This window comes from Procambarus clarkii, chromosome 84 (assembly GCF_040958095.1).
Source record: "Procambarus clarkii isolate CNS0578487 chromosome 84, FALCON_Pclarkii_2.0, whole genome shotgun sequence".
Classification (NCBI taxonomy): Eukaryota; Metazoa; Arthropoda; class Malacostraca; order Decapoda; family Cambaridae; genus Procambarus; species Procambarus clarkii.
The window spans coordinates 21,251,550-21,275,078 of NC_091233.1; the positions used below are offsets into that span (position 1 = coordinate 21,251,550).

At 46.6% G+C, this 23,529-nt stretch overlaps 1 protein-coding gene across 3 annotated transcripts in view; it reads right to left on the reverse strand.

The window, feature by feature from the left end:
- The window catches only part of LOC123774910 (allatostatin-A receptor), a 395,408-nt gene that overhangs the window by 280,082 nt on the left and 91,797 nt on the right, over window positions 1–23,529 (reverse strand). For all 3 annotated transcript variants that reach the window (XR_011225481.1, XM_069316606.1, XM_069316607.1), the window contains exon 2: window positions 14,243–14,297. The gene's annotated coding sequence lies outside the window, so the exon portion shown is untranslated. The remainder of the gene's footprint in view (window positions 1–14,242; window positions 14,298–23,529) is intronic.

The window sequence follows — 23,529 nt, forward strand, 5'->3', positions numbered from 1 at the left end:
CATACGAGGCAGGTCCTATTGGTCCATACGAGGCAGCTGCTATTGGTCCATACGAGGCAGCTGCTATTGGTCCATACGAGGCAGCTCCTATTGGCCCATACGAGGCAGGTCCTATTGGTCCATACGAGGCAGCTCCTATTGGCCCATACGAGGCAGCTCCTATTGGTTCATACGAGGCAGCTGCTATTGGTCCATACGAGGCAGCTCCTATTGGTCCATACGAGGCGGCTCCTATTGGTCCATACGAGGCGGCTCCTATTGGTCCATACGAGGCGGCTCCTATTGGTCCATACGAGGCGGCTCCTATTGGTCCATACGAGGCGGCTCCTATGCTTGAACCAATCCAGCCATCTCTCATCCATCATATCCCCCTCCCCCCTAACTTAATCCATAAATCCACGCCCGGACTCCCAAGCCAGCATTTAACACGGTTCCTCTATATCCAAACTTATCCAATTTGTAACCCAACTGAGAAATCTGAAAATGAAGACCCGACGAAACCGCTCCATCCTGGATAATGTCGTGGAGTTGAAAAGTTGTAGAAACTGAATATTTGATGAAAAACTCAGTCTTTCCACGAGATAACACTCTTCGTTGTGATCTTCATACTGCTCCTTCTGCTTCCAATGCTAGTGGTTATCTTGAGGTTATCTTGAGATGTTGACCAGACCACACACTAGAAGGTGAAGGGACGACGACCTTTCGGTCCGTCCTGGACCATTCTCAAGTCGATTGTGATGAGGAGGCAGAGATAGGCAATAAATAGGCAAGAGAGAGCTTGCCTATTATCTTGAGATGATTTCGGGGCTTAGCGTCCCCGCGGCCCGGTCCTCGACCAGGCCTCTTTTTTGTTACACACTTCCAGGAAGCAGCCCGTAGCAGCTGTCTAACTCCCAGGTACCTATTTACTGCTAGGTGAACAGGAGGCATCACTGTGAAAGAAACTATGCCCATTTGTTTCCGCCTCCACCGGGGATCGAACCCGGAATCTTAGGAATCCCGAGCGCTGTTCACTCAGCCGTCAGGCCCGGTATCTACTCTTTATTTCCTATTCGTCTTGTCCTCTCCAATAGTTTGGTGAAACTGGCCGTACACTGAATGACAGACTTAAGGAACACAAAAGCAGTGTTAAGTCAGCAGACACAACTAAATGACAGACTTAAGGAACACAAAAGCAGTGTTAAATCAGCAGACACAACTAAATGACAGACTTAAGGAACACAAAAGCAGTGTTAAGTCAGCAGACACAACTAAATGACAGACTTAAGGAACACAAAAGCAGTGTTAAGTCAGCAGACACAACTAAATGACAGACTTAAGGAACACAAAAGCAGTGTTAAGTCAGCAGACACAACTAAATGACAGACTTAAGGAACACAAAAGCAGTGTTAAATCAGCAGACACAACTGAATGACAGACTTAAGGAACACAAAAGCAGTGTTAAATCAGCAGACACAACTGAATGACAGACTTAAGGAACACAAAAGCAGTGTTAAATCAGCAGACACAACTAAATGACAGACTTAAGGAACACAAAAGAAAAGTTAAGTCAGCAGACACAACTAAATGACAGACTTAAGGAACACAAAAGAAAAGTTAAGTCAGCAGACACAACTAAATGACAGACTTAAGGAACACAAAAGCAGTGTTAAGTCAGCAGACACAACTAAATGACAGACTTAAGGAACACAAAAGCAGTGTTAAGTCAGCAGACTCATACACAATGCCCTCTTCTCTCATTTCAGGGACTCTCTAATCATCTTATAGATTTTCTTCTAAAATAATCTTTCCTGCTTGGACTCCACAGACGCCGTTTTCTTCACTCGGCTCTGATACTCACAACGGACTTACTATAATTAATAAAGTTATTGCTCCACATTATAGATTGTTCGTATGTATAATAATCCTTGGAGCCGGTCGGCCGAGCGGACTGCACGCTGGACTTGTGATCCTGTGGTCCAGGGTTCGATCCCAGGCGCCGGCGAGAAACAATGGGCAGCGTTTGTTTCACCCTATGCCCCTGTTACCTAGCAGTAAAATAGGTACCTGGGTGTTAGTCAGCTGTCACGGGCTGCTTCCTGGGGGTGGAGGCCTGGTCGAGGACCGGGCCGCGGGGACACTAAAAAGCCTCGAAATCATCTCAAGATAACCTCAAGAAGATAACCTTGGCCAATCAAAGACTGTCTGATTATCTTATTAAGTTTATCAAATTTATCATATACCAACATACAATACAATTCAGGGACATTTTACAATGTCTATATATGGAACAATCAATACATTATAGTCATTGTACTTGACTAGCATTTAAAGGGCCTGTAGGTCGTTCTTAGATGAGGACAAATTTGCCCTCAATTCGGATTAAGACATATTTTGAGGGGATATACCCAGCATCTCGTACAAGATGTTTCTGTGGGAGGTAAGTCCACTACGGGCTCACCATAGCCCGTGCTACTTGCCCCGCTCCTGTGCCAGATAAGTCCACTACGGGCTCACCATAGCCCGTGCTACTTGCCCCGCTCCTGTGCCAGGTAAGTCCACTACGGGCTCACCATAGCCCGTGCTACTTGCCCCGCTCCTGTGCCAGGTAAGTCCACTACGGGCTCACCATAGCCCGTGCTACTTGCCCCGCTCCTGTGCCAGATAAGTCCACTACGGGCTCACCATAGCCCGTGCTACTTGCCCCGCTCCTGTGCTAGATAAGTCCACTACGGGCTCACCATAGCCCGTGCTACTTGCCCCGCTCCTGTGCCAGATAAGTCCACTACGGGCTCACCATAGCCCGTGCTACTTGCCCCGCTCCTGTGCCAGGTAAGTCCGCTACGGGCTCACCATAGCCCGTGCTACTTGCCCCGCTCCTGTGCCAGATAAGTCCACTACGGGCTCACCATAGCCCGTGCTACTTGCCCCGCTCCTGTGCCAGATAAGTCCACTACGGGCTCACCATAGCCCGTGCTACTTGCCCCGCTCCTGTGCCAGGTAAGTCCACTACGGGCTCACCATAGCCCGTGCTACTTGCCCCGCTCCTGTGCCAGATAAGTCCACTACGGGCTCACCATAGCCCGTGCTACTTGCCCCGCTCCTGTGCCAGGTAAGTCCACTACGGGCTCACCATAGCCCGTGCTACTTGCCCCGCTCCTGTGCCAGGTAAGTCCACTACGGGCTCACCATAGCCCGTGCTACTTGCCCCGCGCCTGTGCCAGGTAAGTCCACTACGGGCTCACCATAGCCCGTGCTACTTGCCCCGCTCCTGTGCCAGGTAAGTCCACTACGGGCTCACCATAGCCCGGGCTACTTGCCCCGCTCCTGTGCCAGGTAAGTCCACTACGGGCTCACCATAGCCCGGGCTACTTGCCCCGCTCCTGTGCCAGGTAAGTCCACTACGGGCTCACCATAGCCCGTGCTACTTGCCCCGCTCCTGTGCCAGATAAGTCCACTACGGGCTCACCATAGCCCGTGCTACTTGCCCCGCTCCTGTGCCAGGTAAGTCCACTACGGGCTCACCATAGCCCGTGCTACTTGCCCCGCTCCTGTGCCAGGTAAGTCCACTACGGGCTCACCATAGCCCGTGCTACTTGCCCCGCTCCTGTGCCAGGTAAGTCCACTACGGGCTCACCATAGCCCGTGCTACTTGCCCCGCTCCTGTGCCAGGTAAGTCCACTACGGGCTCACCATAGCCCGTGCTACTTGCCCCGCTCCTGTGCCAGGTAAGTCCACTACGGGCTCACCATAGCCCGTGCTACTTGCCCCGCTCCTGTGCCAGGTAAGTCCACTACGGGCTCACCATAGCCCGTGCTACTTGCCCCGCTCCTGTGCCAGGTAAGTCCACTACGGGCTCACCATAGCCCGTGCTACTTGCCCCGCTCCTGTGCCAGGTAAGTCCACTACGGGCTCACCATAGCCCGTGCTACTTGCCCCGCTCCTGTGCCAGGTAAGTCCACTACGGGCTCACCATAGCCCGTGCTACTTGCCCCGCTCCTGTGCCAGATAAGTCCACTACGGGCTCACCATAGCCCGTGCTACTTGCCCCGCTCTTGTGCCAGGTAAGTCCACTACGGGCTCACCATAGCCCGTGCTACTTGCCCCGCTCCTGTGCCAGATAAGTCCACTACGGGCTCACCATAGCCCGTGCTACTTGCAACTTCTAGTTCCAAGTAGCTGAATCTTAAACAACCACAACTACAACATACCGGAAGTCCAATATGGATTGGGTCCCAGGAGACAGGTCGGGTTGTGAGGTGGGTATGAGGTCATTAGTGGTGTGTGTGCTGCCCCCGTGGGAATGCCCCAGGCTAGCCACCGTACCCTGGGGGCTTCGTTACCTTCGTTATCGGACCAACCGGGCTGTGGTGGGTATGTGGGCCTGCGGGCCGCTCCAAGCAACAGCCTGGTGGACCAAACTCTCACAAGTCAAGTCTGGCCTCGGGCCGGGCTTGGGGAGTAGAAGAACTCCCAGAACCCCATCAACCAGGTATCAACCAGGTATCAACCAGGTATCAACCAGGTATCAACCTAACTTGGGGGTATGCTGTGGGTATGCTTGGGGGTATGGGGGTATGTATGTATGTGTGGATTTACTATTTGTGCCTGCAGGATCGATCATCCTGGATGTAGGTTCGAATCCTCATCACGGCCCTTGTGGATTTGTTCATTCGTTTGAGCTCCTTAAGAATTAACAAAGGAAAATCAACTAAGTATAGAAATAATAGGATGGTCGTCTTCAGGGCACAACATAACTAGAGCAGTAATTTCCTGGAACTCCCAGCACCACCCAGCAGCTCCTAGCACCACCCAGCAGCTCCTAGCACCACCCAGCAGCTCCTAGCACCACCCAGCAGCTCCTAGCACCACCCAGCAGCTCCTAGCACCACCCAGCAGCTCCTAGCACCACCCAGCACCTCCCAGCAGCTCCTAGCACCTCCTAGCACCACCCAGCACCTCCTAGCACCTCCCAGCACCACCCAGCACCTCCCAGCACGTCTTAACACCTCCCAGCACCACCCAGCAGCTCCTAGCACCACCCAGCATCACCCAGCAGCTCCTAGCACCTCCCAGCACCACCCAGCACCACCCAGCACCTCCTAGCACCACCCAGCAGCTCCTAGCACCACCCAGCAGCTCCTAGCACCTCCCAGCACCTCCCAGCAGCTCCTAGCACCTCCCAGCACCACCCAGCACCTCCTAGCACCTCCCAGCACGTCTTAGCACTTCCCAGCACCACTCAGCAACTCCCAGCATCACCCAGCAACTCCCAGCACCTCCCAGCACCACCCAGCATCACCCAGCAGCTCCTAGCACCACCCAGCACCTCCCAGCCACTCCCAGCATCACCCAGCACCTCCCAAACACTCCCAGCACCTCCCAGCACCTCTTAGCACTTCCCAGCACCACCCAGCACCACCCAGCACCTCCCAGCACCACCCAGCACCTCCCAAACACTCCCAGCACCTTCCAGCACCACCCAGCACCTCCCAGCACCACCCAGCACCTCCCAGCCACTCCCAGCACCTCCTGTAGTGACAGACAGTATGACGCACGTTAAGCGTGAACGCCTCACTTTCAAATAACCTTTACCAGCGTCGCATGATATAAAGCAACATGATTTCAACATGTCACTTTAAGGTGACTTGTAAACATGACAGGAAAACGAGATCCACAAGAATGGTAGAAAGTAATTGAAGGGATGACGACGTTTCGGTCCGTCCTGGACCATTCTCAAGTCGATTGTGGTCCAGGACGGACCGAAACGTCGTCGTCCCTTCAATTTCTAGTGTGTGGTCTGGTCAACATACTTCAGCCACGTTATTGTGACTCATCGCCTGGTTATTGACCCAATCGACTTGAGAATGGTCCAGGACGGACCGATACGTCGTCGTCCCTTCACCTTCTAGTGTGTGGTCTGGTCAACATACATCAGCCACGTTATTGTGACTCATCGCCTGGTTATTGACCCAATCGACTTGAGAATGGTCCAGGACGGACCGAAACGTCGTCGTCCCTTCACCTTCTAGTGTGTGGTCTGGTCAACATACATCAGCCACGTTATTGTGACTCATCGCCTGGTTATTGACCCAATCGACTTGAGAATGGTCCAGGACGGACCGAAACGTCGTCATCCCTTCAATTTCTAGTGTGTGGTCTGGTCAACATACTTCAGCCACGTTATTGTGACTCATCGCCTGCACATGGTAGAAAGTATTTTTTGCTCAAGTTTAGCGAGAAAATGGAAGAAGGTTGGCATAGGAGGTTGACCACGATAAATCCAGGAACACGTTTAAATGTTGATTTGATAACAATATTTGAGTTTCTTTTACTTGATGCCCCTGTTCACCTAGCAGTAAATTTGTACCCGGGAGTTGGCTACAACGGGCTGTATCCAGGGGATGTGTGTGTGTGTGTGTCACTCACTCACACACACTCACTCACTCACTCACACACACTCACACACACACACACACACACACACACACACACACACACACACACACACACACACACACACACCCACCCACCCACACACACACACACACACACACACACTGTAAACACCATTAATAAAGCAAACAGCAGTAAACGTAAAAAACAAAAAATATTACGGAAACGCTGAAACAGCCATGACAGCAATTTACTCAGGTCGTTAGCCTAATGAATTAATGTAGCCAAAATTTGTTGCATATTTTTTTAACTCATCTGATTATTCTCTGAACATCAATTCTTATATTTTTTGGGCCAGTGTCTTCGATAAAAAAAAGAGAATAATTTCTTGTTTCGTACTCAAATTATTGCATATGTTTTATAAGTAATAAATTCTATTTCTTTCTGACTCTCAGATAGAATTATAAGAGATATATTATTTTGTAGGCTTGTGAGCACCTCATGAAAAATTATATGAAATAATTTAATATGCACAAACTGTATGGGTGTGTTGAACAGCAGGTCATTGTATCCACACACAGCCCATGTGGGTGTGTTGAACAGCAGGTCATTGTATCCACACACAGCCCATGTGGGGGTGTTGAACAGCAGGTCATTGTATCCACACACAGCCCATGTGGGGGTGTTGAACAGCAGGTCATTGTATCCACACACAGCCCATGTGGGTGTGTTGAACAGCAGGTCATTGTATCCACACACAGCCCATGTGGGGGTGTTGAACAGCAGGTCATTGTATCCACACACAGCCCATGTGGGTGTGTTGAACAGCAGGTCATTGTATCCACACAGCCCATGTGGGGGTGTTGAACAGCAGGTCATTGTATCCACACACAGCCCATGTGGGGGTGTTGAACAGCAGGTCATTGTATCCACACACAGCCCATGTGGGGGTGTTGAACAGCAGGTCATTGTATCCACACAGCCCATGTGGGGGTGTTGAACAGCAGGTCATTGTATCCACACACAGCCCATGTGGGGGTGTTGAACAGCAGGTCATTGTATCCACACACAGCCCATGTGGGGGTGTTGAACAGCAGGTCATTGTACCCACACAGCCCATGTGGATGTGTTAAACAGCATTTCATTGTATCCACACACACAGCCCATGTGGGTGTGTAGAACAGCATGTCATTGTATCCACACACAGCCCATATGGGTGTGTAGAACAGCATGTCATTGTACCCACACACAGCCCATGTGGGTGTGTAGAACAGCATGTCATTGTACCCACACACAGCCCATGTGGGGGTGTTGAACAGCAGGTCATTGTATCCACACACAGCCCATGTGGGGGTGTTGAACAGCAGGTCATTGTATCCACACACAGCCCATGTGGGTGTGTAGAACAGCAGGTCATTGTATCCACACACAGCCCATGTGGGGGTGTTGAACAGCAGGTCATTGTATCCACACACAGCCCATTTGGGTGTGTTGAACAGCAGTTCATTGTATCCACACACAGCCCATGTGGGTGTGTTGAACAGCAGTTCATTGTATCCACACACAGCCCATGTGGGTGTGTTGAACAGCAGGTCATTGTATCCACACACAGCCCATGTGGGGGTGTTGAACAGCAGGTCATTGTATCCACACACAGCCCATGTGGGGGTGTTGAACAGCAGGTCATTGTACCCACACACAGCCCATGTGGGTGTGTTGAACAGCAGTTCATTGTATCCACACACAGCCCATGTGGGTGTGTTGAACAGCAGGTCATTGTATCCACACACAGCCCATGTGGGGGTGTTGAACAGCAGGTCATTGTATCCACACACAGCCCATGTGGGGGTGTTGAACAGCAGGTCATTGTATCCACACACAGCCCATGTGGGTGTGTTGAACAGCAGTTCATTGTATCCACACACAGCCCATGTGGGTGTGTTGAACAGCAGGTCATTGTATCCACACACAGCCCATGTGGGGGTGTTGAACAGCAGGTCATTGTATCCACACACAGCCCATGTGGGGGTGTTGAACAGCAGGTCATTGTACCCACACACAGCCCATGTGGGTGTGTTGAACAGCAGTTCATTGTATCCACACACAGCTCATGTGGGTGTGTTGAACAGCAGGTCATTGTATCCACACACAGCCCATGTGGGGGTGTTGAACAGCAGGTCATTGTATCCACACACAGCCCATGTGGGGGTGTTGAACAGCAGGTCATTGTATCCACACACAGCCCATGTGGGGGTGTTGAACAGCAGGTCATTGTACCCACACACAGCCCATGTGGGTGTGTTGAACAGCAGTTCATTGTATCCACACACAGCCCATGTGGGTGTGTTGAACAGCAGGTCATTGTATCCACACACAGCCCATGTGGGGGTGTTGAACAGCAGGTCATTGTATCCACACACAGCCCATGTGGGGGTGTTGAACAGCAGGTCATTGTACCCACACACAGCCCATGTGGGGGTGTTGAACAGCAGGTCATTGTATCCACACACAGCCCATGTGGGGGTGTTGAACAGCAGGTCATTGTATCCACACACAGCCCATGTGGGGGTGTTCAACAGCAGGTCATTGTATCCACACACAGCCCATGTGGGGGTGTTGAACAGCAGGTCATTGTACCCACACACAGCCCATGTGGGGGTGTTGAACAGCAGGTCATTGTATCCACACACAGCCCATGTGGGGGTGTTGAACAGCAGGTCATTGTATCCACACACAGCCCATGTGGGGGTGTTCAACAGCAGGTCATTGTACCCACACACAGCCCATGTGGGTGTGTAGAACAGCATGTCATTGTATCCACACACAGCCCATGTGGGGGTGTTGAACAGCATGTCATTGTATCCACACACAGCCCATGTGGGTGTGTTAAACAGCATGTCATTGTACCCACACACAGCCCATGTGGGTGTCCCTCCTGCACTTGAAACTGTTCCTATTGGTGCGTGAAGCCCGTAATAACTTGGGAGTGCGAGGGGAGGGAACTATTTCAGGAGAAAGCGCCAAGATATTACGACTATATAGCATTGAGAAAGGGGGTCAGGCTAAGGATTTGGGATGGGACAGGGGGAAAGGAATGGTGCCCAACCACTCAGACGGTAGGTATAGTGTGATGCTTATACTCACCTTCTCTCATTTGGGGAAGGTTACCAGCAATACAGTCTGCGTTTACTGCGGTCATTGTAACATTGCATTTGTGTGGATTGAAGTCTAGATGCCATGTAACAGTTTGGAGGGGCGTCTACATCGTTTAGCAATTCTCAGCAATAATTCTCACGTGTAGAGCATGTGTATGAATGCAGTAAGAACCTAAAACCTAAGAGAGTGGAGATAACTGATCCTAAGAGAACTGATCAAATCTATATTTTAAGATATAGGGTTATCTTGAGATATATCTTGAGATGATTTCGGGGCTTTTTAGTGTCCCCCGCGGCTCGGTCCTCGACCAGGCCTCCACCCACAGGAAGCAGCCCGTGACAGCTGACTAACATCCAGGTACCTATTTTACTGCTAGGTAACAGGGGCATTCAGGGTGAAAGAAACTTTTGCCCATTTGTTTCTGCCTCGTGCAGGAATCGAACCCGCGCCACAGAATTACGAGTCCTGCGCGCTATCCACCAGGCTACCAAGCCCCTTTTTGCATATTTCCTAATGCCTATTTCCCTTTCTTTATTGTTAAAACACTTTTCCAATTATTAAACAAACGTGGACGAAGTACTGTAAACTGTTGTGTAGTTTTAGGGAGCCGGTCGGCCGAGCGGACAGCACGCTGGACTTGTGATCCTGTGGTCCTGGGTTCGATCCCAGGCGCCGGCGAGAAACATTGGGCAGAGTTTCTTTCACCCTATGCCCCTGTTACCTAGCAGTAAAATAGGTACCTGGGTGTTAGTCAGCTGCCACGAGCTGCTTCCTGGGGGTGGAGGCCTGGTCGAGGACCGGGCCGCGGGGACACTAAAAGCTCCCTAAATCATCTCAAGATAACCTCAAGATAGTTAATCTGTGTAAACTGTTTTGTGGTTATGGTGTGTAAACCTACTGTGATATAGGCTGTGTAAAGCTCCACTCTACCTCTTGCTACTGTGATATAGGCTGTGTAAAGCTCCACTCTACCTCTTGCTACTGTGATATAGGCTGTGTAAAGCTCCACTCTACCTCTTGCTACTGTGATATAGGCTGTGTAAAGCTCCACTCTACCTCTTGCTACTGTGATATAGGCTGTGTAAAGCTATACTCTACCTCTTGCTACTGTGATATAGGCTGTGTAAAGCTATACTCTACCTCTTGCTACTGTGATATAGGCTGTGTAAAGCTATACTCTACCTCTTGCTACTGTGATATAGGCTGTGTAAAGCTCCACTCTACCTCTTGCTACTGTGATATAGGCTGTGTAAAGCTTCACTCTACCTCTTGCTACTGTGATATAGGCTGTGTAAAGCTCCACTCTACCTCTTGCTACTGTGATATAGGCTGTGTAAACTGTAATGTGGTTATGGTGTGTAAACCCACTGTGATATAGGCTGTGTAAAGCTCCACTCTACCTCTACATAATTGGCGTGAGGCCACCCGCGCCTCCATCAGACGACAAGGGCTAATTTGGTTAGGATTCTCCTCCAAGTCAACAAACGCAAAAGTAATTTCATTACTGCAGAGCTCAGACTTAGTTTGGCTGACAAACATTCCCGCTGTGCCACACTATGGGGGAGGTGCAACCCGTCCTCGCACTTGCTTATAGTCAATATTGGCTTATTTAATAAGTGCATATGTGACATACTAATTGATTGTAAATATTTTAGTTTACCTTGAAAAGCTTCATAGAAAACACCGACCTCACCTAACCTTCTTAGTATGTTAAGATAAGCATCTTATTGCTTCTTAATTACAATTATTACTTAACCTATCAAGGGGGCAGAGGGGGGGGGAGGTACTATTGGTGCATGATCTGTGTTTCATAGTGTGGGGGAGATCGGTGTGGGGGGGGGGAAGGGGATAAAATAGGCCTATGCTGTGTCACACCATGGGGGAAGTACCAGGTGCACTTCTCTATGTCACACTATGGGGAAGGCCTACCGGTTCATGTTCTATGCCACACTATGGGAAGAGAAAATAGGTACAATTAAGCTCTGTTCCACACCTGAATTGCTAAACTATTCCATCGAAGTCAAACAATCTTAATAGGAATGGAAAGGAATTAATCAAGTTCCTTACTGAACAAAACAATGAGTAATTATTAAAATGCATTACGAAATGCATTGAATACATCATTTTCTTGAAATTCTTGACCTATATAACCTATAAGACTCTTTCAATTAACAACTAGAGCTTTGATCAAATATATTCTGAAGCTCTTTGATCTTCCGTCTATTGTATACATTCCCAGATCACAGGCCATTTAATCTGATAGGAGAAAAACCGCAAATTGGTTGGCAAACTCATCAAAGTTACAGAGGAAATAAACTATCAAATGCTCAGAGTAATTGAACATTAAATGTTATTTTTTTTTCTCTCTCTGTGAGTGGTGTTCAACACTGGTGGTAAAGGCACCATTTACGGCAACCAGGAGCTAGGCCTGGTCGACGACCGGGCCGCGGGGACGCTAAGCCCCGGAAGCACCTCAAGGTAACCTCAAGGAAAGGTAGGTAAGGTAGGAACTACACTACACCCTCCCACTGGTTCTACCTGTCCTAACTCACTACAGACATACCAAAGTTTACGCCCCAACTTCTGTAAAAAAAAAAATCCTTCAGTTCAAGGACCAACAGCGTTTTCCATTTTGGTTTAAGGGAAAACCTGTTGAAAATGTTTGTCATATAGAAAAAAAGACCAGAAACATTATATATATATATATATATATATATATATATATATATATATATATATATATATATATATATATATATATATAGGGAAGGGAGTACCACCTCTGGCTGGAAGAAGGGGGACCCATAGCCTCGGAGGAAACCACACATAACGCATTGGAGGGAATGTAGGTCCCCTCCAATACAGTTTCTGTGTGCTTTTCTCCTACCACCCCCTTCCCTTTTTTTTTTTTTCCTTTATTGTGTATTTAAAGGCTACAAAACATACAAGACAAATGCCTAAAGGTTATGGATCTATATATATATATATATATATATATATATATATATATATATATATATATATATATATATATATATATAGTGGCATTGGGTTTTAAGAATAACCAGAGAGAAACTGAAAAATAGTTTGAGCACTTCCGCCCCCTCTCGATGTTTCGTCAAAGGGCAAAAGTTCTCAAAATATATTCCATTTTCCCTTCTGTTATTTTTGCACTCACACACAGACACACAATATATATATATATATATATATATATATATATATATATATATATATATATATATATATATATATATATATATGTATATAAATTACATTGGCATACAAATGCACGCAATACACTGCAATAGGAATCTACAGGATACTTACTAGGAGCAACAAAGAGGACTCTACAGGAGTCTTGGCCAGGAAAATCCTACAGGACTCTCTAAATAATAAAATCCTAAAAAATCATAGATATTTTTTTGTTTTGAAAAAAAATCCCTTCTCGCAAAATCCGTTCACGGGACATATATTAACTTACCACCAATCCTGTATCAACTTCAAGTATGTTTACTGAGACTAGAAAGAAATACATCTCAAAAGGATAGAGTAGCTTAGGCTATTTCTACCCCCCCCCCCCCAATCCTGTATCATAATTCAACCCGTTCTCGCAAATTTAATAAGTCAATATTGACTTATTAAATATATGCATAGGTGACATACTTAACATAATAGTTTCCCTTGAAAAGCTTCATAGAAAACACCGACCTTACCTAACCTACTTAGTATGTTAAGATAAGCATCTTATTGCTTCGTAATTACAATTATTACCTAACCTATAATAGGTATAGGTTAAGTAATAATTGTAATTATTAAGCAATAAGATGCTTATCTTAAGATACTAACAAGGTTAGGTAAGGTCGGTGTTTTCTATGAATCTTTTTAAGGGTATCTATTATGTTTAGTATATCACCTATGCACGTAGTTAATAAGTCAATATTGACTTTACGAATTTGCGAGAACGGGTTGCATAATGACCTTAGAGTGGCGATCCTATAAGTATGATAATTTAGGTCCTGGTTAACTGCCGCTTTCATGATTGTCCCAAACAAGACTGAGAGGCATTATGAGTCTCTCTCTACTAATTAAGTGCCCCGTAACGGTCTGACAGTGTGATTAGAGACGCCAGAGGAGTGCCAGAGGCACTCCGCAATAGTGCCATAGTGTGTGTGTGTGGGTGGGTGTGGAGCTTGGGGTGTGTTGTGTGGGTGTGGAGCTTGGGGTGTGTGTGTGGGTTGAGCCTGGTGTGTGTTGTGTGGGTGTGGAGCTTGGGGTGTGTGTGTGGGTTGAGCCTGGTGTGTGTGTGTGTGGGTGTGGAGCTTGGGGTGTGTGTGTGGGTGTGGAGCTTGGGGTGTGTGTGTGGGTGTGGAGCTTGGGGTGTGTGTGTGGGGTTGAGCCTGTTGTGTGTGTGTGTGGGTGTGGAGCTTGGGGTGTGTGTGTGGGTGGAGCCTGGTGTGTGTGTGTGTGGGGTTGAGCCTGGTGTGTGTGTGTGTGGGTGTGGAGCTTGGGGTGTGTGTGTGGGTGGAGCCTGGTGTGTGTGTGTGTGGGGTTGAGCCTGTTGTGTGTGTGTGTGGGTGTGGAGCTTGGGGTGTGTGTGTGGGTGGAGCCTGGGGTGTGTGTGTGTATGTGTGGAGCCCCGATCCACCAAATATGCACTATACACAATATTTTCACATATTAGAACAATTTAAAGCAACGTAATACTCACGTTTTCTATGCACTGGCCTCGATAGGTTAGGTGGGTTGCTTGGGCTCGTATGTACCTGTTAGAGATAAACAGTTGTATTTCTGACGTAGTAGCAAGCGTCAAATATAGAGTAGTTCCCCCCTAACAAGAAGCGTAATACTTGAACTTGTCTTTGTCTTACAAGAATACAAACCTATTAACACTTATGGTAATTAATGCGAAGATACGTCAATAATTCGGTGCTCTATCTTGAAGTTAATTATAACGGGGTTCTTGTGTTTTCTCTCTCTCTTCCTTCTTCTTCTCCTCTTCGTTATCTTACTAATTCTACTCATTTTTACTCCTTGGTTTATGATCCTTTGCTAATTGGTCACATATCCTCCCTTCCCCTTTATCTATCTTTATTTAATTTTTTTGCTGTTTCTCCCTCTCAGCTCTGTCACATTCCTCTTATAACCTGCTTTCTTTATTCTTTTCTTACTCCCTCTTTATCATCCTTGCGTCTTGTCATCTTTGAATTCGTTTTTCTTCGATTATTTTTGTCTATTCTGCTTTTCTTTCATCCCTTTCTCTCTCTCTCTCTCTCTCTCTCTCTCTCTCTCTCTCTCTCTCTCTCTCTATCTCTGTCTGTCTGTCTGTCTGTCTCACTCTCTCTCTCTCTCTCTCTCTCTCTCTCTCTCTCTCTCTGTCTGTCTGTCTGTCTGTCTGTCTGTCTGTCTGTCTGTCTCTCTCTCTCTCTCTCTCTCTCTCTCTCTCTCTCTCTCTCTCTCTCTCTCTCTCTCTCTCTCTCTCTCTCTCTCCTCCTCCCACTCTTCCCTCATTCGAGCTCCCCCCCCATAACCCCCTCTCCCCCCCTTCCTGTAAACCCAGGGTCAATTTAATATATTCACAGTATTACATACAGCATTGTAAAGAGCGCGTGCATGCGCGCGTGCGTGAGCCAGCACCCCCAGCATCTACATCTCCACGTGAAATTAATATGAAAAGCTTATACAAGTCTGAAACTTGTTCCACTGAGAATCTAGGCCACCTGGGTTCCCTTAAGACTTAAGACTTAAGACTTAAAGTGAATACACAGCTCAGACTTGAGGAGATTTAATTGCGAAAAGGAAAGTGTAAATTTTAATAGAAAAAGCTACGAACTTATATAGTAAGTTTTTTTTTCAGGAGAGACAAATGTAAACAGGTAAAGAGATCCAAGTTATTATTTGGTGAAAGAAAGTGAAACAGAGCCTATTAGAAACAGAAACAGAGGGAGCCGGTCGGCCGAGCGGACAGCACGCTGGACTTGTGATCCTGTGGTCCTGGGTTCGATCCCAGGCGCCGGCGAGAAACAATGGACAGAGTTTCTTTCACCCTATGCCCCTGTTACCTAGCAGTAAAATAGGTGCCTGGGTGTTAGTCAGCTGTCACGGGCTGCTTCCTGGGGGTGGAGGCCTGGTCGAGGACCGGGCCGCGGGGACACTAGAGCCCCGAAATCATCTCAAGATAACCTCAAGAGCAAAGAGAAAGTTTAACTCTTTATCCTCGTCTCTTGGTGCTCTTTAAGACGGTAGAGTCCAGAGCAGACAGCACAATAGAGTCAATAAAAGAGTCTGGCAGGAGATTAGAGTGTGGTCTAGAGTACTAGTAGAGTACTAGAGTCCCCTGTGTGGCCTGAGGACTGATCTACACTGTGAATATAGAGCTGATCTACAGCTCTATATTCACCTAGTTGTGCTTGCGGGGGTTGAGCTTTGCTCTTTCGGCCCGTCTCTCAACTGTCAATCAACTGTTTACTAACTACTTTTTTTCACACACACACATACACATGGGAAGCAGCCCGTGACAGCTGACTAACTCCTATTTACTGCTAGGTAACAAGGGCATCAGGGTGAAAGAAACTCTGCCCATTGTTTCTCGCCGGCGCCTGGGATCGAACCCAGGACCACAGGATCACAAGTCCCGCGTGCTGTCCGCTCGGCCGACCGGCTACCTAGTTTTAAAAGTATGAATAGTATTTGCTTCCACAACCTGTTCCCCAAGTGCATTCCATTTCCCCACTACTCTCACGCTAAAAGAAAACTTCCTAACATCTCTGTGACTCATCTGAGTTTCAAGCTTCCATCCATGTCCTCTCGTTCTGTTACTATTCCGTGTGAACATTTCGTCTATGTCTACTCTGTCAATCCCTCTGAGTATCTTATACGTTCCTATCATGTCCCCCCCCCCCCCTCTCCCTTCTTCTTTCTAGTGTCGTAAGGCACAGTTCCCTCAGGCGCTCCTCATACCCCATCCCTCGTAGCTCTGGGACGAGTCTCGTTGCAAACCTCTGAACCTTTTCCAGTTTCATTATATGCTTCTTCAGATGGGGACTCCATGATGAGGCGGCATACTCTAAGACTGGCCTTACGTAGGCAGTGTAAAGCGCCCTAAATGCCTCCTTACTTAGGTTTCTGAATGATGTTCTAACTTTTGCCAGTGTAGAGTACGCTGCTGTCGTTATCCTATTTATATGTGCCTCAGGAGATAGATTAGGTGTTACGTCCACCCCCAGGTCTCTTTCACGCGTCGTTACAGGTAGGCTGTTCCCCTTCATTGTGTACTGTCCCTTTGGTCTCCTATCTCCTAGTCCCATTTCCATAACTTTACATTTGCTCGTGTTGAATTCAAGTAGCCATTTCTCTGACCATCTCTGCAATCTGTTCAGGTCCTCTTGGAGGATCCTGCAATCCTCATCTGTCACAACTCTTCTCATCAACTTTGCGTCATCCGCAAACATCGACATGTAGGACTCTACGCCTGTAAACATGTCGTTAACATATACAAGAAATAGAATTGGTCCCAGCACCGATCCTTGTGGTACTCCACTTGTTACTGTTCGCCAGTCCGACTTCTCGCCCCTTACCGTAACTCTTTGGCTCCTTCCTGTTAGGTAGTTCCTTATCCATGCTAGGACCTTTCCCCCCACCCCCGCCTGCCTCTCGAGCTTGAACAGCAGTCTCATGTGCGGTACTGTATCAAAGGCTTTTTGGCAGTCCAGAAATATGCAGTCTGCCCAACCATCTCTGTCCTGTCTTATCCTCGTTATTTTATCATAGAATTCCAGGTTTGTTAGGCACGATTTCCCTGTCCAGAACCCACGTTGATGTTTGTTCACAAACCTAATGTTCTCCAGGTGTGCAACCAGTCGTAGCCTTATTATTCTTTCCAGTATTTTACAGGGGATGCTTGTCAGTGATACAGGTCTATAGTTAAGTGCCTCCTCCCTATCACCTTTCTTGAAGATCGGCACGACATTTGCCTTCTTCCAGCAACTGGGCAATTCTCCTGACATAAGTGACTCATTAAAGATCATTGCCAGAGGCACGCTGAGGGCCTGTGCTGCTTCTTTTAGTATCCACGGTGATACTTTGTCTGGTCCAACTGCTTTAGTTGCATCTAGAGTTGTCAACTGTTTCGTTACCTCCTCTGCTGTCACCTCTATATCTGATAGTCTTTCATCTAGGGTAACCCCTTCCAACAATGTGTGTGTGTGTGTGTGTGTGTGTGTGTGTGTGTGTGTGTGTGTGTGTGTGTGTGTGTGTGTTTCTTGTGTGTGTGTGTGTGTGTGTGTGTGTGTGTGTGTGTGTGTGTGTGTGTGTGTGTGTGTGTATGTGTGTGTGTGTGTGTGTGTGTGTGTGTGTGTGTGTGTATACACACACATACCTCATACACACAGTGTTGTATGGTTATGTAAACTTGTGTTTTTGCATTTTTTTCACTTTACTCTCTATCATTCACACTCTCCCTCCATGTCTCTCACCCCCCCCCCCCACCTTATCTCACCCCCCCACCTTACCTCACCCCCCCCCCACCCCCTACTGTAACACACTATCCCACCCACCAGGAAATGTATATGTTTATCTCTCAGAATGTTTGGTAATATGTTTATTGTTTGTGATGTGTGTCTATGTTTGTATTAACACGATGTACTGAACGGGGTGAGAATAGCTTGAGCTACCTCATCCCTTTGTGTGTATTTTACCTCAATAAACTTATTTCAATTTCAATTTCAATCCCCTCCCCATCAACCCCCCCACCCCCATGGAGGCCCCGGCAGGTCCCGGGAGACCACTACCTGTGATTGCCCAGGTCCGGGACCTCCGCCCCCCCCCCCTCCCCCCCAGATCTGTATCATCTCTGCCTCACCTCAGGACAAGAAAGAGAAGTATCGATCCTCACGTCCGGGTGAAGTCAAGTCCGACACTCATCCCCGCCCCGCGTGGCAACACTGGCCGCAGACACACAATGTTGCACGGACGTTGCCGCGATGTTATTGCGTGGTTGCAATGTTGTATTTACGTTGTGCGAACGTTGGGAGTCTGTTTCTCATCCCCGCCCCTTGTGGCAACACTGATTGCAGACACACAATGTTGCACGGACGTTGCCGCGACGTTATTGCGTGGTTGCAATGTTGTATTTACGTTGTGTGAATGTTGGGAGTCTGTTTGGCGCCGTTATCATACTGCCTTACCTTACATTGATCCCAGGATCAATGTACACGCAGCCCGGTCTCTGACCGGGCCTCCTAGTTACTAGTTTGATCAACCAGACTGTTGATAAAACACAAAATAATTTCTTCAGGAAATATTTGACGTAACTTAGTTTGATTACCGCTCTATCGTATATTTAAATGTTCATGATTAAATAATTTACAATAAACATCCTTGCATATAATTTCTGAAAGCTAACTTGTGTCGGTAATCATCATTACCAACAAAAATAAAATTTGCAGAATAATTTCATCCCTGTTGACCAGACCACACACTAGAAGTTGAAGGGACGACGACGTTTCGGTCCGTCCTGGACCATTCTCAAGTCGATCACAATCGACTTGAGAATGGTCCAGGACGGACCGAAACGTCGTCGTCCCTTCACCTTCTAGTGTGTGGTCTGGTCAACAGCCTGATAGAACTCACATCCCAGGACGTCCCAGCAATGTGCACTACCCATTGGACTATAAAATGATAAATGTATCACAACTAGAATCGACTTGAGAATGGTCCAGGACGGACCGAAACGTCGTCGTCCCTTCACCTTCCAGTGTGTGGTCTGGTCAACATACTTCAGCCACGTTATTGTGACTCATCGCCTGCATAATTTCATCCCTTAATCATAATCTTAGACTTAATCACACTAAGTACTTTTTTGTTTACCTGAACGAAGGTTCTGAAGGAAATATTTAATATATAAATAAACTCTATTGTCACCAAGATATTAAATACTTGCAATAGTATTAAGACACTTTTTTTTCACCATCTGTTGAAACGCTGAATGGAAACAATAATCTATGATTGATCAATGTTTGATCTATGAAACACATCACCGGGGTAACATAATGGAACTGGGATCGCTGGAGTGTTTCAAGTGTAGGTTAGACATGTATATGAATGAGTTTGGATGGATATAAATTGCAGGTGCCTCACCTCCAACAGCTACTTAATGCACAACTATATTCTACCCACTTCAATATATATATATATATATATATATATATATATATATATATATATATATATATATATATATATATATATATATATATATATAGACATATGTCGTACCTAGTAGCCAGAACGCACTTCTCAGCCTACTATGCAAGGCCCGATTTGCCTAATAAGCCAAGTTTTCATGAATTAATGTTTTTTCGACGACCTAACCTACCTAACCTAACCTAACCTAACTTTTTCTGCTACCTAGCCTAACCTAACCTATAAAGATAGGTTAGGTTAGGTTAGGTATGATTGGTTAGGTTCGGTCATATATCTACGTTAATTTTAACTCAAATAAAAAAAAATTGACCTCATACATAATGAAATGGGTAGCTTTATCATTTCATAAGAAAAAAATTAGAGAAAATATATTAACTCAGGAAAACTTGGCTTATTAGGCAAAACGGGCCTTGCATAGTAGGCCGAGAAGTGCGTTCTGGCTACTAGGTACGACATATATATATATATATATATATATATATATATATATATATATATATATATATATATATATATATATATATATATATATATATACACACTGAATACAGCAAGGTGGTTATCTTGAGGTTATCTTGAGATGATTTCGGGGCTTTTTAGTGTCCCTGCGACCCGGTCCTCGACCAGGCCTCCACCCCCAGGAAGCAGCCCGTGACAGCTGATTAACACCCAGGTACCTATTTTACTGCTAGGTAACAGGGGCATAGGGTGAAAGAAACTCTGCCCATTGTTTCTCGCCGGCGCCTGGGATCGAACCCAGGCCCACATGATCACAAGTCCAGCGTGCTGTCCGCTCGGCCGACCGGCTCCTAAGGTGTAAGGCACAGTGTGAAGTCTTTAGTAGGTAAAGTAGAGACAATGTCTCTTAACAAAAGGCTTTCTCTTCACCTCTCTTGAGTCTCCTCTCTCCTCCTCCAAGACGGTGACGTATCTCCCTCTTCTATCCACGTTTCCTGTTCCGCAACATCTTTCCTATCCGCTATCGCACCATGGATAAATTTTCTCGAATCAGTAGCTAAAAAATCTATGTGAAAGTTACTAGGCTATCACTTACCTTGGTTATAGAGTTTAAGATTCTTCGTCTTATCTGAAAACCTCATGTTCCGCTCGAATGCATTTTAAAATGCCGCCAGCTTCTGCACTTCTTAATCCTGACAGCGTCTGGGGGTTGAGCCAAAAATTCTTCTATTGCTCTATCGCCAAATAATTTCCAAAATGGAATTTCAGGAGATTAGTTTCCCTTGTATTTCCATAAAGATCACTTTCAAGACATTAGTTTAAATCAGGTGGTGCCTCCATGTCTGTCTCTCCCTCGACGAAGTCCAACTTTACCTTCGTGGTTTGGTGTTGGACTTAAGGCCTATCAACCTCTGGAGGGTTATTAAGACCACCACAATACCTTACTGACCAACCAGCAAGTTTGGTGTTGGACTTAAGACCTATCAACCTCTGGAGGGTTATTAAGACCACAATACCTTACTGACCAACCAGTAGGTGTACCAAGGTAGACTCTCAATGTATGAAGATCGAGAAGCTGCTACACCTCTCAGAGTATATATATATATATATATATATATATATATATATATATATATATATATATATATATATATATATATATATATATATATATATATATATATATATACAATGAACCTCTGCACTGAGAGGAGGCAGACATCATCCAAAACACAATGAAAAACATGATTTTTTACGTTGATATAATGATCTGATAATGAAGCAACGCTGTGATTACTTCCTGTGCTTGCTGGGGTTCCCGTTGTTTGTGATTTGATTGGGATAACAGCGCCTTGTTATCTCTGCTTTTGAAGTTGTGTAGGGAGTTTGTGTTCACTAGATAGCTTCAATTACCTCTCTCTCTCACGCTGAGTAAAAATTTCCGTGTTTCCCCAGCTTCCTGTGTGTGTGTGTGTGTGTGTGTGTGTGTGTGTGTGTGTGTGTGTGTGTGTGTGTGTGTGTGTGTGTGTGTGTGTGTGTGTGTGTACTGACATAATTGTACTCACTTATTTGTGCCTGCTGGATCGAACATTGACTCTTGGATCCCGCCTTTCGAACCATCGGTGTGTGTGTGTGTGTTTATGCGTGCAAGTAGCGTGTAATAACGTAAATGTGCTGACATAACTGTGCTTGCAATGTTGAGCTTCATCTCCCAAGCCAAGCCTCTAAGGGTTGATCAGGTAATAGAGTGACTCAATTTGCATGTTATCTTGAGTTATCTTGAGATGATTTCGGGGCTTTAGTGTCCCCGCGGCCCGGTCCTCGACCAGGCCTCCACCCCCAGGAAGCAGCCCGTGACAGCTGACTAACTCCCAGGTACCTATTTACTGCTAGGTAACAGGGGCATTCAGGGTGAAAGAAACTTTGCCCATTTGTTTCTGCCTCGTGCGGGAATCGAACCCGCGCCACAGAATTACGAGTCCTGCGCGCTATCCACCAGGCTACCAGGCCCTTACGATTTTGTTGCTTCAAGATGATTTTTTGTGATCTATTGCATTGGTTTGCAACTTTTTTCCCCCAAACGATATGCTTTCTTCACCTAGCAATAAATAGATTCACGGGGGAGTTAGGCAACTGTTGTGGGAAGCCTCCTGGGGTCAGGCCAGTAGCTAGGACCTTATACCTGTTGCTCCTGTTCACCAAGCAGTAAATAGGTACCCAAGAGCAGACTGAGGAAGATCAGTAGTAGGCCTAAAAGTAGGGAGGTAGTTATGAGGAGAAAGCGTTAAGACAGTTTGATATAGCACTTAGAAGGGATATGAGGACAAGGAGCTGGGATATGAGGACAAGGATTTAGGATATGAGGACAAGGAGCTGGTATATGAGGACAAGGAGCTGGGATATGAGGACAAGGAGCTGGGATATGAGGACAAGGATTTAGGATATGAGGACAAGGAGCTGGTATATGAGGACAAGGATCTGGGATATGAAGACAAGGAGCTGGGATATGAGGACAATGAGCTGGGATATGAGGACAAGGAGCTGGGATATGAGGACAAGGAGCTGGGATATGAGGAGAAGGATGTAGGCTATAAGACAAGGAGCTGGGATATGAAGACAAGAATCTGGGATAGGACCAAGGTAGAGAACAGTGCCAAATCCACTTGGACCATCGGGGTGTCAAACAAGGCCCCGCAAGATCCAATAAACCAAAGTCCAGGCTTCCTGTCCCAAAACATCCGGAATGATATACATTAGAGGCGTCATTTAGCGAGAGAATGTTCCCTCACAGGTGTGTGTATCCTCACTGACCATGTAAGGTCGTTATAACTTTATTACATAATGAATCTCTCTCTATCGCCTAGGGTTGCCTGCCCCCCTTGGGTCCCGAGGATGATGTAAAGTGGACACGTGTGTAACGGAATATCTTAATATAATTTAGCTTGGTCAAATGAGTATCTGGAAATAATAGTTCTTTATGACTAGTTGGAAAGTTTTTATTTTACACACGACTCACAACTGATGACGTATCTTGAGGTTATCTTGAGATGATTTCGGGGCTTAGCGTCCCCGCGGCCCGGTCCTCCACCAGGCCTCCACCCCCAGGAAACAGCCCGTGACAGCTGACTAACTCCCAGGTACCTATTTTACTGCTTGACGTTGCTGCTCTTTTTATCATCAATGAGAACAACATGACCACACACTAGAAGGTGAAGGGACGACGACGTTTCGGTCCGTCCTGGACCATTCTCCACACACTAGAAGGTGAAGGGACGACGACGTTTCGGTCCGTCCTGGACCATTCTCCACACACTAGAAGGTGAAGGGACGACGACG